This window comes from Panthera onca, chromosome B3, assembly GCF_046562875.1.
Source record: "Panthera onca isolate mPanOnc1 chromosome B3, mPanOnc1 haplotype 2, whole genome shotgun sequence".
Taxonomy (NCBI): Eukaryota; Metazoa; Chordata; class Mammalia; order Carnivora; family Felidae; genus Panthera; species Panthera onca.
Genome location: NC_138344.1, coordinates 110,756,902 through 110,769,761, shown reverse-complemented (window position 1 = coordinate 110,769,761; position 12,860 = coordinate 110,756,902). Strand labels below are relative to the sequence as shown.

Genomic DNA, 12,860 nt, shown 5'->3' with positions numbered 1-12,860 from the left:
GATGATTTAAAACATTTGTGCATACCCTTGACTCATCAACTCCCTTTCAAGATAAACATCCTTTAAAAAAGTTAAATTCATAAAATGTATGTATAAGGATGTTCATTAGGGTGTTTGGGTGGCGCGGTCAGTTAAGTGTCTGACTCCAGCTCAGGTCATGATCTCATGGTTCGTGAGTTCGAGCCCTGCGTCAGGTTCTGTGCTGACAGCTCAGAGCCTGGAACCTGCTTCAGATTCTGTGTCTCCCCCTCTCTCTGCCCCTCCCCGACTCATGCTCTGTCTGTCTCTCTCTCTCAAAAATAAATAAACATTAAATTTTTAAAAAAGGATGTTCATTATAGTGTTATTTACCAAAAACTGGAAATAACTTAAATGTTCAACAATAGAGAAGTGCTTGACTAAATTATGGTAAATTATACAATGAAATAGGATTCCCTGACAAAGTACATCAGAGAATATCACCCCAGGCTCAAAGCCTAGTTCAATACTCAACTCTGAAATCTTTTCTGGACACATCTCCCTAAAACGACTTCTTCCTCCTTGAACCTTATTTGTGCCTATTGTCTATTGCACTCTTCTGGCCCTTCCCACATACTATTCCATTATGGAACAACAAATTTAGTCCACACTTGGCTCACCATAAGCTTTGCTAATGGAAGGAGAGCAGGCAGAACAATTCCAAACAAAAGATAATTCATTCCTTTATAAACACATCACACCATTTATTTTGCAGTAGATTCACCATTCTAATTAGCTTTCCTTATGCTAATATGAAAAGTAATGAGCTTCTCCCAACACATACACAGGTGGCAAAGACCAGAGACCCAGAAAAAGACTGAAGAGTGAAGTTCTTCTGGATGGGCCCCCGGAGTCAACAACCAGCCCTGGGGTCCAGAGTGTTGTCAGGGCCCTTCCCCTACACAATCACCATGCCCAAATCACTGAGAGACTGGAATACACCCTTCTCCTCAGGTTTTTGTGCCCTGGGTTCTGGGCTTGCAAGGCTGGGCTACCTGAGCTCAGTGATGAGCCCCCGTGTGTGTGTGTGTGTGTGTGTGTGTGTGTGTGTGTGTCTGTGTGTCTGTGTGTCTGTGTGTCTGTGTGTGTCTGTGTTTCTCCTGGCCTGGCCTAGCCTTGGAGCAGTGAAATAGCCCCTACTGAGTCAGGGGCTCAGTCAGGGGCAGGGGGAGAGGGCTTCTTGCACCAATCTGTGTGGCCTCACAGCTGACTTAGCAGCTCCCACAGAGGCGAGGACACAGTCTTTCCACCCACCCCACAGTGGGCAGGGTGGGAAGGGGGCAGGACTGCCCTCAAGAAAAAGGAGCCACAGTAACTCGCTTATCCCACAGCCATCCCAAACTTTCTTTTGTGTGACATGAGGGCATACTGGGGAAGCCTCTTCCTCCTGGCAGCCCTGAGAGGCAGGCAGGATTTACTACCAGGTAGGGCATTTGAAGGGGCCTGTCCATAATACCCCTCTTTCCTGCCCAGGCTTCTGCCAACTGACAACTCATGGGTTACACAGGAGTTAACCAATTGAGGGCATATTTATTCCTGCTGAGCCCTGGCACTGGTGGTTGTGTTTTTCTTAGGGTTGCCTAATTGTTGTTTTGTTTTGTTTTGTTTTTTAGGGCTGCCTAATTCTGAAGCCCAGAAAGGTCCTCTACATGGATGGTTAGTCTCTTAAACTTTTTATTGATCCCAAAATGAGTGGTTGGGTGCCCTGTTCAACACCCTGTGCACTAACTCATCAGCTCTTGTGAAAAAGAAGGGGAAGATATTTGGGGTTTGTGGGTTTTTGTTTTAGGGGGTTGTTTGCTTTTGAAAATTCCCAGGAGAAAAAAAAATCTATTGCTACAATGAATCTTTTTCCTTTGCCTCTCTCCCCCCACCCTCTTCTCTCAATCCCTCCTTTCCCTTCTCACATTCCTACCTCTCCTTCCCCATTTGCCAGTTCAGCCCAGAAGTTCTCTCTCCCCGCTCCGGGCTTCCTATCTCACCTCCCCACCCAGACAGGAGATGGGGGTGGTTCTAACAGGAGAGGAAGGGCTATAATGCCCCACAGATCCAAGGAACCAGCACTCTTGTCTCTTGTCACCTGACTTGGGCACCATCGCATGGTCGCAACTCCCTCTGAATAGAAAGAATTCTCAATTATTTTAAACTCCTTAAGAAGGCAGAGTTCACAGCCCCACTGGCTGAAGCACTCACAATCAATCCTTTCCATGAGCCAACATGGTGCCTCTCACAGTGGGATCTGGGAGGCCAGAGCTAAAACAAAACAAAACAAAACAAAACAAAACAAAGCAAAGCAATCCTTCCCTCCATATAAAAACAAAACAAAACAAAACAAAACAAAACCAAAAACCCCTCATTCCAGAGTCCCTTTGTTCAGCTAAACAAAGATTTAGGTGCCAGACTCTATGCCTGGGCAGAAACCCAAAGGTACAGACATCTTGCTCCGAGGGAGTTCAGTCTGGCTTCTCATAGCTAGACTTTTCTGGCGCACACCTGGTCACTGGCCAGCAGCATGAAACCACCTTCCTGCCTCAGCCTCCGATAGAAATGGCAATTCTGCTTTCTTGCAGAGTCATAGGATCTGTAGACATCCCAGTAACAAAGATGGAAACTGAGGTCCAGAAAGGAGAAACATCCCGAGCAGGTCACACAGCTGGTGGCTGTGTTGGGCCTGGGCCGGGGCCTGTTTCCTGTTTCCCCGACATCACCCTGCCTCCTGGGCATTCCTTTGAGCCGATGAGCCAGGCAGAATCCATGACAGCTGGCTGCTTCTGGGTTTGGCCTGATTGTACCCTCCCCTTGGAAGTTGTCCAGATAAACTTCCCAGCATGCCGAGAGGCTCAGCAACTCCCAACTTGGAAGGACAGGAGTTCTCTGTGAGGACCAGAGCCAAAGAAACTCAGTCAAGTTAGCACTGATAGTGGTTTTTGGTTATGTATACAGATACATAAATATTAGACCATGGTTAATGTACTGCACTGAACCAGCAAAATAAATGTGTTTTGAGATGTGCTCAAAACTTTGAAAGGCAATGATGTAGTTAGAGAGTGATTCATCCAAGGGGAAGCAGCCATTCCTGGAAGAACCAAAACTGGAATCCAAGCGTCCCTGGCCAATGCTCCCTCTGTCATACCACACTGCTTCATGTAGTTAGGAAACATTAATTCCATTTCTTAGAGGAGAGAAGAGTAGAAAAGAGATGGATTATCCTGGTCAAGTCAGTTCCTCCTGAGTCAGGATATGGCCACCTCATGACATTCTTCTTTTGTCAGACGAACCATTCCCCCTGCTTCAAGTTCTGACTCACTATATGGTATTACTATGGGTTAAGTGCTTTGCATAAATGATTTTGGTTAATTCATGCATCAAGCAAATGAAGCAGACATTAATGCCGCTGTTTTCCAGATGACAAAAATGAAGCTCTGAGTTCAGCAAAACACACCCGAAGACACAGAGGTGGTAGTGGTAAACGCAGGATTCCAACTCATGCCTGCTGAATTCCAGTGCCTGAGTCCTTCACCCCATATTTCTGACCCCAGATTGTGTGGGTTTCCCACAGCAAGTAATTCTCCAGTTCTCTGGGGATATCAACTGGGTGTCCTATAATTCAATTCAATTCTAACTCTCACTACCCAGGTCAAGTACTCAGTCCCACAAGACATCCCCCCACCTCAGATGCCACTCACAAGTAAAGGGTCCCCAGGTGACCCACACTTCTGCCCATGTGGCAACAAATCAGAGGTTCCCATAACCCTCGATTTCAAGAACTTGCTGTAATAGCTCACAGAGCTCAGGGAAACACTTTAGGTACTATTAAGTGTTTATTATGAAAGATACAAATGGATAACCAGATAAGAGCGAGGTCCAGATCTGTCCTGAGTGTGACACCCTCCTGGCACCCTCCTGGAACCTGGAGCCTGGATTCCCCAACCCGGAATCTCTCTGAACCCGTTCATTTAGAGTTTTTATGGTTCCATTACATAATCATGCTTGATTAAATCGTTGACCTTTGGTGGATAACTCAGTTTCCAGCCCCCGGGCTCCTGGAGGTCACGAATGGGGCTGAAAATTCTGACCCTCTGATCACATGGTCTCACATGGTCAGCTTCTGGGGTTTGCAGCCTCTGCCCTGCAGGTGTCACCTCATTAGCATAGCTCAGCTGTGGTTGGATGGGGCTTATTATAAATAACAAAAGACTCTCCTGCCACCCCCATCACTCAGGGAATTTACTAAGCTTTTTAGGAGCTCTATCCCAGGAACTGGGGATGAAGACCAAGTATAAATTTCTGGTTATGCTGTAGCCTGGTGCAGGTGTGCAAGAGCGTGTGGCTCCAGAGGTCCCAAACAGACCAGGTTCGGCCGCTCTTCTGCTGACAAAATCCAAAGGCAGAGAGACAAGCAGTGGTGAAACAAGAAAGGAATTTATTTCAGCAAGGCCAGCACCGGGAAGACTGTGGACTAGAGTCTCAAAGACTGTCTCCAAAGTGCCGAAAACACTTCCAGGTTTATATGAGGAAAATGTGGGGCAAAGGTCGGTGGGAATGTGCAGGCGGGCAGTAAAGGTCAGGTCGGCCATTGTCTTGGGGCCAGTCATGCAGGGTCTTGCTGGTTCAGTGCGGTACTTAACTGTTGTAGGGGGTAGTTTAGTTTCCTATCAAGGGATGCCTTGCCCACAGGGTCTTTTGCCTGAGTTAAAAGATAAGCCACAAAGAAGAACTTAATCAATTAGAAAGTACAGACTGAGGTCAAAATGGAGTTAGTTGAAGTCCTCTTTCAATATTACAAATATCACAGCTGTTAACTATTAAGTGCACTGTGCCTCACAGAAAATTTCTCTGCACAAACTCAGACTTTGTGGCTGGGAAATGTCCTGGATTGGGGGGAATCTACCCACAGATGGTAATACATAGCTAATATTTATTGAGCATTTATTCTATGCTGACCACGGTGACGGGCACTTTACATTCATGACCTCATTAAATCTTCACAACCCTATGAGAGTAAATACTAGTATTATCTGCAATTTACAGATAGCAAAACTGAACCTCAGAGAGAGGTCATCAAGAAATAACTTATTTGAGATTATGCTGGAAATGTGAGGATATGTCACTATTAAATAATCCGTTCATATAAAGCACCATTTGAACGGGTCTAACGAGAAAAACATGTGATTTCACCCTAAATGATAAATAAAGCTTTCAACGAAATCCAAAAAGTGGTGCAACCATCGTGGAAAACACCGTGGCAATTCCTGAAAAGGCTAAAGATAAGATCCAGTAATTCCACTCTTCGTATAGACTCAAGAAATCAAAACACCCAGGGGTGCCTGGGTGGCTCAGTCGGTTAAGTGTCCGACTTCAGCTCAGGTCATGTTCACACGGCTCATGAGTGTGAGCCCTGCGTCAGGCTGGGAACCTGGAACCTGGAGCCTGGAGCCTGCTTCAGATTCTGTCTCCCTCTCTCTCTGCCCCTCCCCAGCTCATGTTCTATCTCTCTCTCTCTCCTTCAAAATAAATAAACATTAAAAGAAAATTTAAAAAAAAGAAATCAAAACATACATCCACACAAAAACTTGAACAAAGATGTTCATAGAAGCATTATTCATAACAGCCAAAATGTCGAAACAATCTAAATGTCCACCAACAGATGACTGGGTAAGCAAACTGGGAGATCACCATGCAGCAGACTATTATTTGTATATAAGAAGGAATGAAGTTCTGAGACACAGTACAACATGGATGAACCTTGAACGCGTTATGCCAAGTGAAAGAAGCTGGTCAAAAAAGACCACATATTGTATGATTCCATTTATATGAAATACCCAAAATAGACAAATTCATATGGACAGAAAGTGGATCAGTGGTTGTCTGGGGCCGGAACAGGCATGAAGCCTGCCGCAGAATGAGAAATGACTGCTAATGAGTATAGGGTTTCTTTCTGGGATGCTAAAAATACTCTAAAATTAGATTGTGGTGATGGGTTTGTACAACTCTGATTGTACTGAAAACCACTGAACCGTGTGAACTTTAAATAGGTGAATTTTATGGCATTTGAAAGCTATCACAATAAAACATTTAAAAGGAGAAGAAGGGTGCCCGGCTGGCTCAGTGGGAAGAGCATGTGACTCAATGTCCAGGTCTTGAGTTCGAAACACACATTGGGCGGAGAGATTACTTTTAAAAAGAGAGAAAGAGAGATAGAGAGAAGAAAAAGGAAGAAAAGACAAAGAAGCAATCCAGCTCCCCTACTGAAAAGACCAAATGAAGAGGCCCCATGGAGAGAAGAGGACCTAGAACTACATGTGGAAGGAGAGAGGCCTCCCAGTATCCAAATCAAGCCTTTTTTTTTTTTTTTTAAGCTGTATTTATTTATTTTGAGAGAGAGAGAGCAGGGAAGGGGCAGAGAGAGGGAGAGAGAGAATCCTAAGCAGGGTCTGCACTACCAGTGTGGAGCCCGACTGGGGGCTCAGAACTCACTAACGGTGAGATCACGACCTGAGCTGAAATCAAGAGTCCAACGCTTAACTGATTGAGCCACTCAGGCACCCCCAAATCAAGCCTTTTTAAACAACTCCAGCCCCAGCCGCCCAGCACTGCAACCATACAGGAGGACCCAAGCAAAAATAGCAAAACTGCCCAGCTGAGTCAAATCTACACACGGAACTGTGGAAGCTAATAAAACAAATCTTATTTTAAGCCACTAAATTTCAGGGTGGTTTGTTATCCATCCATAGATAACCGAAACAGCCACTTGGGAAAAGGTATCACGGACTCCAAATGGGGCAGAGATCCGAATGCCAAACCTGAAACATGAGTACTAGAAGAAAACACGGGCACCACCTTCTACAACCTGCGTATGGGGAAAATCTTTCTAATTATGTCTCCAAATGAAGATGCAATAAAAGATTGATTCATTTAATTACTTAAAAAAATTTAAGGTTTTGCAGGGCAAACAAATCAACAAAATCAAAAATCAAATGACACATTTATGGAACAGATTTACATCACAATCCCACAGATAAGGCATCAAAATCTCTAATATATCAATGGTTTTTTCAATTGAGGGAAAAGGATCAAAAATCCTCCAGAAGAATGGGCAAAATTAACAACAGTAAAAAGATACAAAACTGATCCTGAAACAGGAACAAATGTTCAACCTCATTCATAATAAGGGAAAGGCAAATTAAAACCATACTAAGATAGCATTTCTCCCCCATCAGATGGGCAAAAATTCAAAATCCTGACAATATTTTCTGCTGATGAAACAGGCACTTATCTATTGCCAATGAGAATGAAAAATGGTACAATTGAGGGGCATCTGGATGGCTCAGTCAGTTAAGTGTCCAACTTTGGCTCAGGTCATGATCTCACAGTTTGTGAGACTGATCCCTCCATCAGGCTAGGCTCTCTGCTGTTAGCATGCAGCCCACTTGGGATCCTCTGTCCCCGTCTCTGCCCCTCCCACACTCGTTCTCTCTCTCTCAAAATAGGTAAATAAACTTAAAAAAAAAAAGATACAACTCCCATGCAGAGGAATTTGGCAATATGTAACAAACCAGGATACAGTCACTCTTTGACAAAATCGTCCCACTCCTAGGAATTTACCCTGAAGGTACACGTCCAACAATTTAAAAACTATTCATGTACTAGGTTGTTCATGCAACATTATTTGTAATTTCAAAAAATATACATATATTAATACCTTAAATACCCAGACATGGAAGATTGGTTACATAAACGATGACATCTGGAGTACTATAGAGTACTATTTAAAAAAAAATGTGGTAAACTCTACGACCTGATTTCCAGAATATAGTAAATGAAAAATGCAAAGTGCAAAAACAATTGTAAATAATATACTTCTGCACAGAAGACCAAAGGGAATAAGAAAACATAAGTTAAATTTTGAAAAGCAAAAAAAAGAAAACCACACACACACACACACACACACACACACACACACACATCAAACGCAAATCGGAAAACCATGAAGTGGAATACCTACAAGGGGTGGGGGGTACCGGGTAAAGGGCGGGGGGTGAGGACGCCTCTCTGGGTATACCTTTGTGGACAGTTTTTATTCTTGAGAAGTAGGTTAATGTGCTACATATTTAAACAAATGAATTATATAAAGGACAGGAGGAAGGAACACAGGCAAGGGCAAATAAACCCAGACGCACCTGTTACCCTCTCTCTCGGTTCCAAACCCACACTTTTCTACTCTGCCCCTGATGCTGGAGCGGAGGCTCTGCAAAGCACATTTCCGCCACGCCTGCTGCGCCTGGGAGCTGGTGACAGGCCGGAGCGGGGGCTGCGGGGCTGGAGGAGGGAGAAAGGGCCCGGTCCTTCCCGCTTGCCCCGGGCAGCTGCCCTTCCAGGGGCGCCTCGCCCCGGCCGCCGGTCATCCTGCTCACAGCAGCAGCCAGATGCAGCTCACGGTTTTCCCAAATGTCTCATTACAGCACTGCAGACTCACGGGCACGGACCGGAAGTACCCCTCTCGGAGCTCTGGTTTCCAGCCCGAAGGGCCCCTTCCTCTGCACCCACGGAAACCACCCCTCAGGGAGCACCTTTTCCTCAGAGGGGGTCTGAGACTCCACAGCTCCCTTCTGAGTTTCTAAGTTTTAAAAATTCAAACTATTTCCTTTTGTCCTCTCCAACCCTAAGCGATTATCTCAGAAGAATGAAATTTTGAGTGGATTTTTTTCTTTTTGCTTTTCTACCGTTTCTAAATATCTAAGTAATGAGCGTGCGCTACCTTTATAACAAGAGAAAGAACGATGCCCTATATTTGCGTGCCCCTCTTATTTGATGACACTTCATTGTGCCCTAGTAAAAATGCAGAGGCCATGGGTGTAACTGATGGCTGATGGTACTGAGCTCACCTGGGTGACGGCCAAGTCCTGCCCCTCCTCCACAGAGAACAGGCCTATTGAATTCAGATACCCTCCCTTCCCTCCTTTCCCCAACAAAAGATTATTTGAAGACTTTCCTTGTTCTCCAAGCAAATGATATCAGCCCAGAAAAACATTTCTCTCAGAAGCTTTTCCAGAAGGTTACAACAAAGCCAAGTCTCCCAAAGTAGTGCGAGTCAAGGAGCTGGGAGAAAGAGTAGACACTGCCGGGGTCCACAGGGGCATCAGAATGGTTGTGCCCTGGGCTCCTCCGCCTTCTATCTCCTTCAGCGCAGGCTAAGGACAGGCGGACAGAAAAGCCCTTCTGCCAGTGGGACTGACAGCCGTCTGCCCCCACCTCCCACTTCCCCTTAAAACAAAACAAATAAATAAAAACACAAAATCCGATCCTCAGAATCCAGACCAGGAACTCTGGAGACATTGCATATTCTGGCAAGCAGCCTGATGGCTAATAGATAACAGGTTATCCAGGAAATAATTAGAAGCCGGAGCCTACACAGATCAGTTGCAAACACTGACCTCTGTCATTCAGGATATGGCCCTAAAAGTAAAGAACTCTTTCTTCTTTCACTTCCACGCGGTGGGAAAACGTCAGGGCTCTCTCCCTTCTTTTAAACCTGACAAATTAACAAGTGTGGGATCCTCGATAGGCACTTAAGCCTGGTGAGGAGCAGACACCAGGGTGTCTCCTCTCCCTGAGCCCCCCAGGGTGGGTGAGGAGGGATCAGTCCATAGGGCACCTGCCTCAAGGTAGGAGGCCAGAGCCGGGTTTCTTTTTCACCATTACTTGACTGTGTCTTCACTCTTCTCACCCTCCTCACCCACACTTCTGCCCCTGCCCTGCTCCTTCCAAAGTCCACGCCTGGCTGCCTGGGGCGATCATTCCAGCCCCGCTGTCTCTTTCTGGATTCAGCACATTGCATTCCCTGCTCCCTTCCCCCAGACACTATGCTTGTTTCTTTGTGAGGAGGGAGCTAGATTCAGAAATAAAAGCTTTGTTTATGTTTAAGGAATCCATGTGGGTTCACGGCTATAGATTATACTTTTGTGTTACATCATTGTTGCTTTTAATAATGGTTTCCAAAATTGCTTCCTCTTCAAAACTTCTTTATCATTTTCTCCAGCAAGATATATAGAATTTGAAAGTAAACAGGAATACAATGACAGATTGAGGCTTTCTCACTTTCTCTTAAGTAGATGGAAACAGTTAATAATTCTCTTCTTATATATCATGTCAAATCAGCCCTTTTTCTTCCTGTCTCTGGATGGGGCTCGAGTTTTTCTCTCGTAAAACCCATAGTAACAACAGTAGCTAGCATGTTTTGAGCACTGGCCTGTGCCGGCTGTAGTAAGCTCTTTATGTGCATTGTCTAGTTAACCATTTCCACAGTCTTGTTTATTATCCCCATTTTACAGGTGAGAAAACAGAGGCCTGGAGAAATTAAATAACTTGTCCAAGATTACTTCCAAAAAGAAAGTAAAGTAGAAACAGTAAGGATTCTGAGATTCGAATTCGTGTCAGATTCCAGTTTCATCCTCTGCCACCCACATCATAGTAACTCCTTCAGGGAAGCAGCAATGAGAGCCCTGGGTCCTGGGAGGTGGGATAAAGGTGATGGTGAGATCTGTAGAGGACAGAGTTGGGAGCCTGTGGCCAATATCACAGCTTCGAAAATCGCCCATCAGGCTCAGAGTTTGCCCCAGGCTCCACAAGTGCCCTCTCATTTGAAGCTCAGCACCACCCCATGACTCAGACATAAGTTTTGTTTCACCAACCCCCCCACCACCCACATTACACGTAAGATTTAAACTGAGGGTTGGGGGGTGGGGGGCGCCTGGGTGGCTCAGTCGGTTGAGCGTCTGACTTCAGCTCAGGTCATGATCTCGCGGTCTGTGAATTCGAGCCCCGCGTCGGGCTCTGTGCTGACAGCTCGGGGCCTGGAGCCTGCTTTGGACTCTGTGTCTCCCTCTCTCTCTGCTCCTCCCCCGCTCATTCTCTCTCTCTCTCTGTCAAAAATAAATAAAACATTAAAAAAAATTTTTTTTAAATAAATAAATAAACTGAGGGTCAGGGAAGTGATTTGGTCAAGGTCACTCAGCTGGTAAGTGGGGTGGGATGTGGCTTTGATTTCAGGCTTCCGATCTCTGATCTCCATTCGTCTTCCTAGACCCTCTGTCTCTCAGCAACACTTGAGTTAGGCCCACCTCTCATGCACTGGAGAGTCTGCTCTGTCAGTGTTCAATAGTTCAAAAAGCACAGTGAGGAGACACGAGTGTGGTTTCTAGAACCAGATTACCAGAGTTGCAATCCCGGCTCTGTTGCTTGCAAGTTATGTGGCCTTGCACTATTCACTGTGTCTCAGTGTCCTCATCTATAAAATAAGAGAAAATAACAGCATCCACTTCTACAATTGCTATGAATGAAGTGTGTGAAGAGAGCTTAGGATCATGAAGGAAGCTATTAATACCTGCAAGTTATTATGACCACTTAACAATTTCTACTCAGTAGCAAGATTTACCGAGAAGCTACTATTTCAGTTAGTATAATTTACATTTTCCTGCCAAAGATAAGCCCTCCGGGCTTTTCTGCCTTAGCTTGAGTCACTCCCCTGAAAGCAGACTCGGGCAAAGATTCAGGTTGCGCGTAGTTGAGGTGGTGATCCCAGAATGCTCTGTGAGAGAAGGAGGAAGGTGAAGCAGGAAAGGGAGGCAAGGGTAGTGAGCTGGCTACCACTGGCAAGAGGGGGGCTCGATGCCGCAGGGACCCTCTGAGAAGTTGGAACACATCTCAGAATGGCCCCTGGGGACCCTCACACCCCCATGGGGTAAGTGTTGCTCCTGGAGCATTCATCCCTGCCAACCTCAGAGGCAGGCATGCTCCAGAGGCCAGAGAACACCTGCAGGCAGCAAGAAGCAGGAAGCTGTGGGTCACTGGGGAACAGGTGGCAGGTGACCCTGGGGTAAGCCAAGGGCATATAGGTGGGGCTCTGCCTGCCAGCTACACAGTAATCTCCCAATGTTGCTAATGTATACTCTAGGTGTATTTTTTTTTTTCCTCAGAAACACTTGCCAAATAGCCCCATTGTTTTCTCTGGATTTAGTTTTAATGAGCAAAATTTCCTCTTTGAACTGGAAGTGCCTGCTTAGAACTGTCTTGAGAAATTCTAGCTAATCAAGGCCCCCTTAAAGTATCCATAATCATGATAGCCCCCTGCATGTCCGTGCATCGTGCCTTCTGGTTTACCAAATTACAAAATTCTTTTTGCATATATGATCTCATGTAATCCTCATGGTAAGCCGGTGAAGTAGAGGACAGTCCTCTGGTGCAGTCCCAGAGTGCTCCCCCCTTTTACAAGAGGTTAGAAACAGTTCCGTGATTTCTGTTGGGAGAGGATTCCGAGGGCCTGAGGGAAGTTTTGCAGTATCTCTGCTCTATCTGAACAGTCCCTAACGGACCAAAAAAGACCCATCCCAGCCATTTTACTCAAGTTTGGAAACTTTAAGAATATTGATGTTTCTAGAATAATCACTCAGTTACTTTGTTCATTTTTCTTAATGTACACATGTAACAAGATATCACAATAGAAATTTCTGCCAAGACCTAAAGACAACAGAGATTACATTCCAAAATGGGATGCCAGACCACCAAGCAGGCTTTGGAAGGCAGGCAGGGAAAACCAGTTTTGTGACTGCTGTACCCCTCAATCATGAGGATAAGAGTTTGGAGGTGAGAGAAAAGGGTTTTTGAACAAAGTTTTTGATGTGCTGTGAGTCCCATTCTTACCCACAAGTGAAAGAAGGGAATATAGGGCCCTTGTCGCAAGCTTAGAGAAAGGGGATCCAACATGTCCCCTGAGAGGTTTAGGAGACACAGTGCACAGGTATCCAATATTTCACTTAGAAAATCTGAGGGACGAGTGGCCGGCT

The 12,860-nt window shown here is 45.4% G+C and overlaps 1 protein-coding gene and 1 long non-coding RNA gene across 4 annotated transcripts in view; both read right to left on the bottom strand.

Annotated features, from left to right (window-relative positions):
• The window catches only part of CHURC1 (churchill domain containing 1), a 417,546-nt gene that overhangs the window by 145,383 nt on the left and 259,303 nt on the right, over positions 1 to 12,860 (bottom strand). The window lies entirely within an intron of this gene.
• Positions 1 to 12,860, bottom strand: part of LOC132669993 (uncharacterized) — a 64,091-nt gene that overhangs the window by 25,714 nt on the left and 25,517 nt on the right. The window contains exon 1 of one of the 3 annotated variants that reach the window (XR_014137833.1): positions 8,495 to 10,876. The exons of the other annotated variants lie outside the window; for them this stretch is intronic. This is a non-coding gene — a long non-coding RNA (uncharacterized LOC132669993). Of the gene's footprint in view, positions 1 to 8,494; positions 10,877 to 12,860 lie in introns of those variants that run through there. 3 annotated transcript variants of the gene reach the window in all.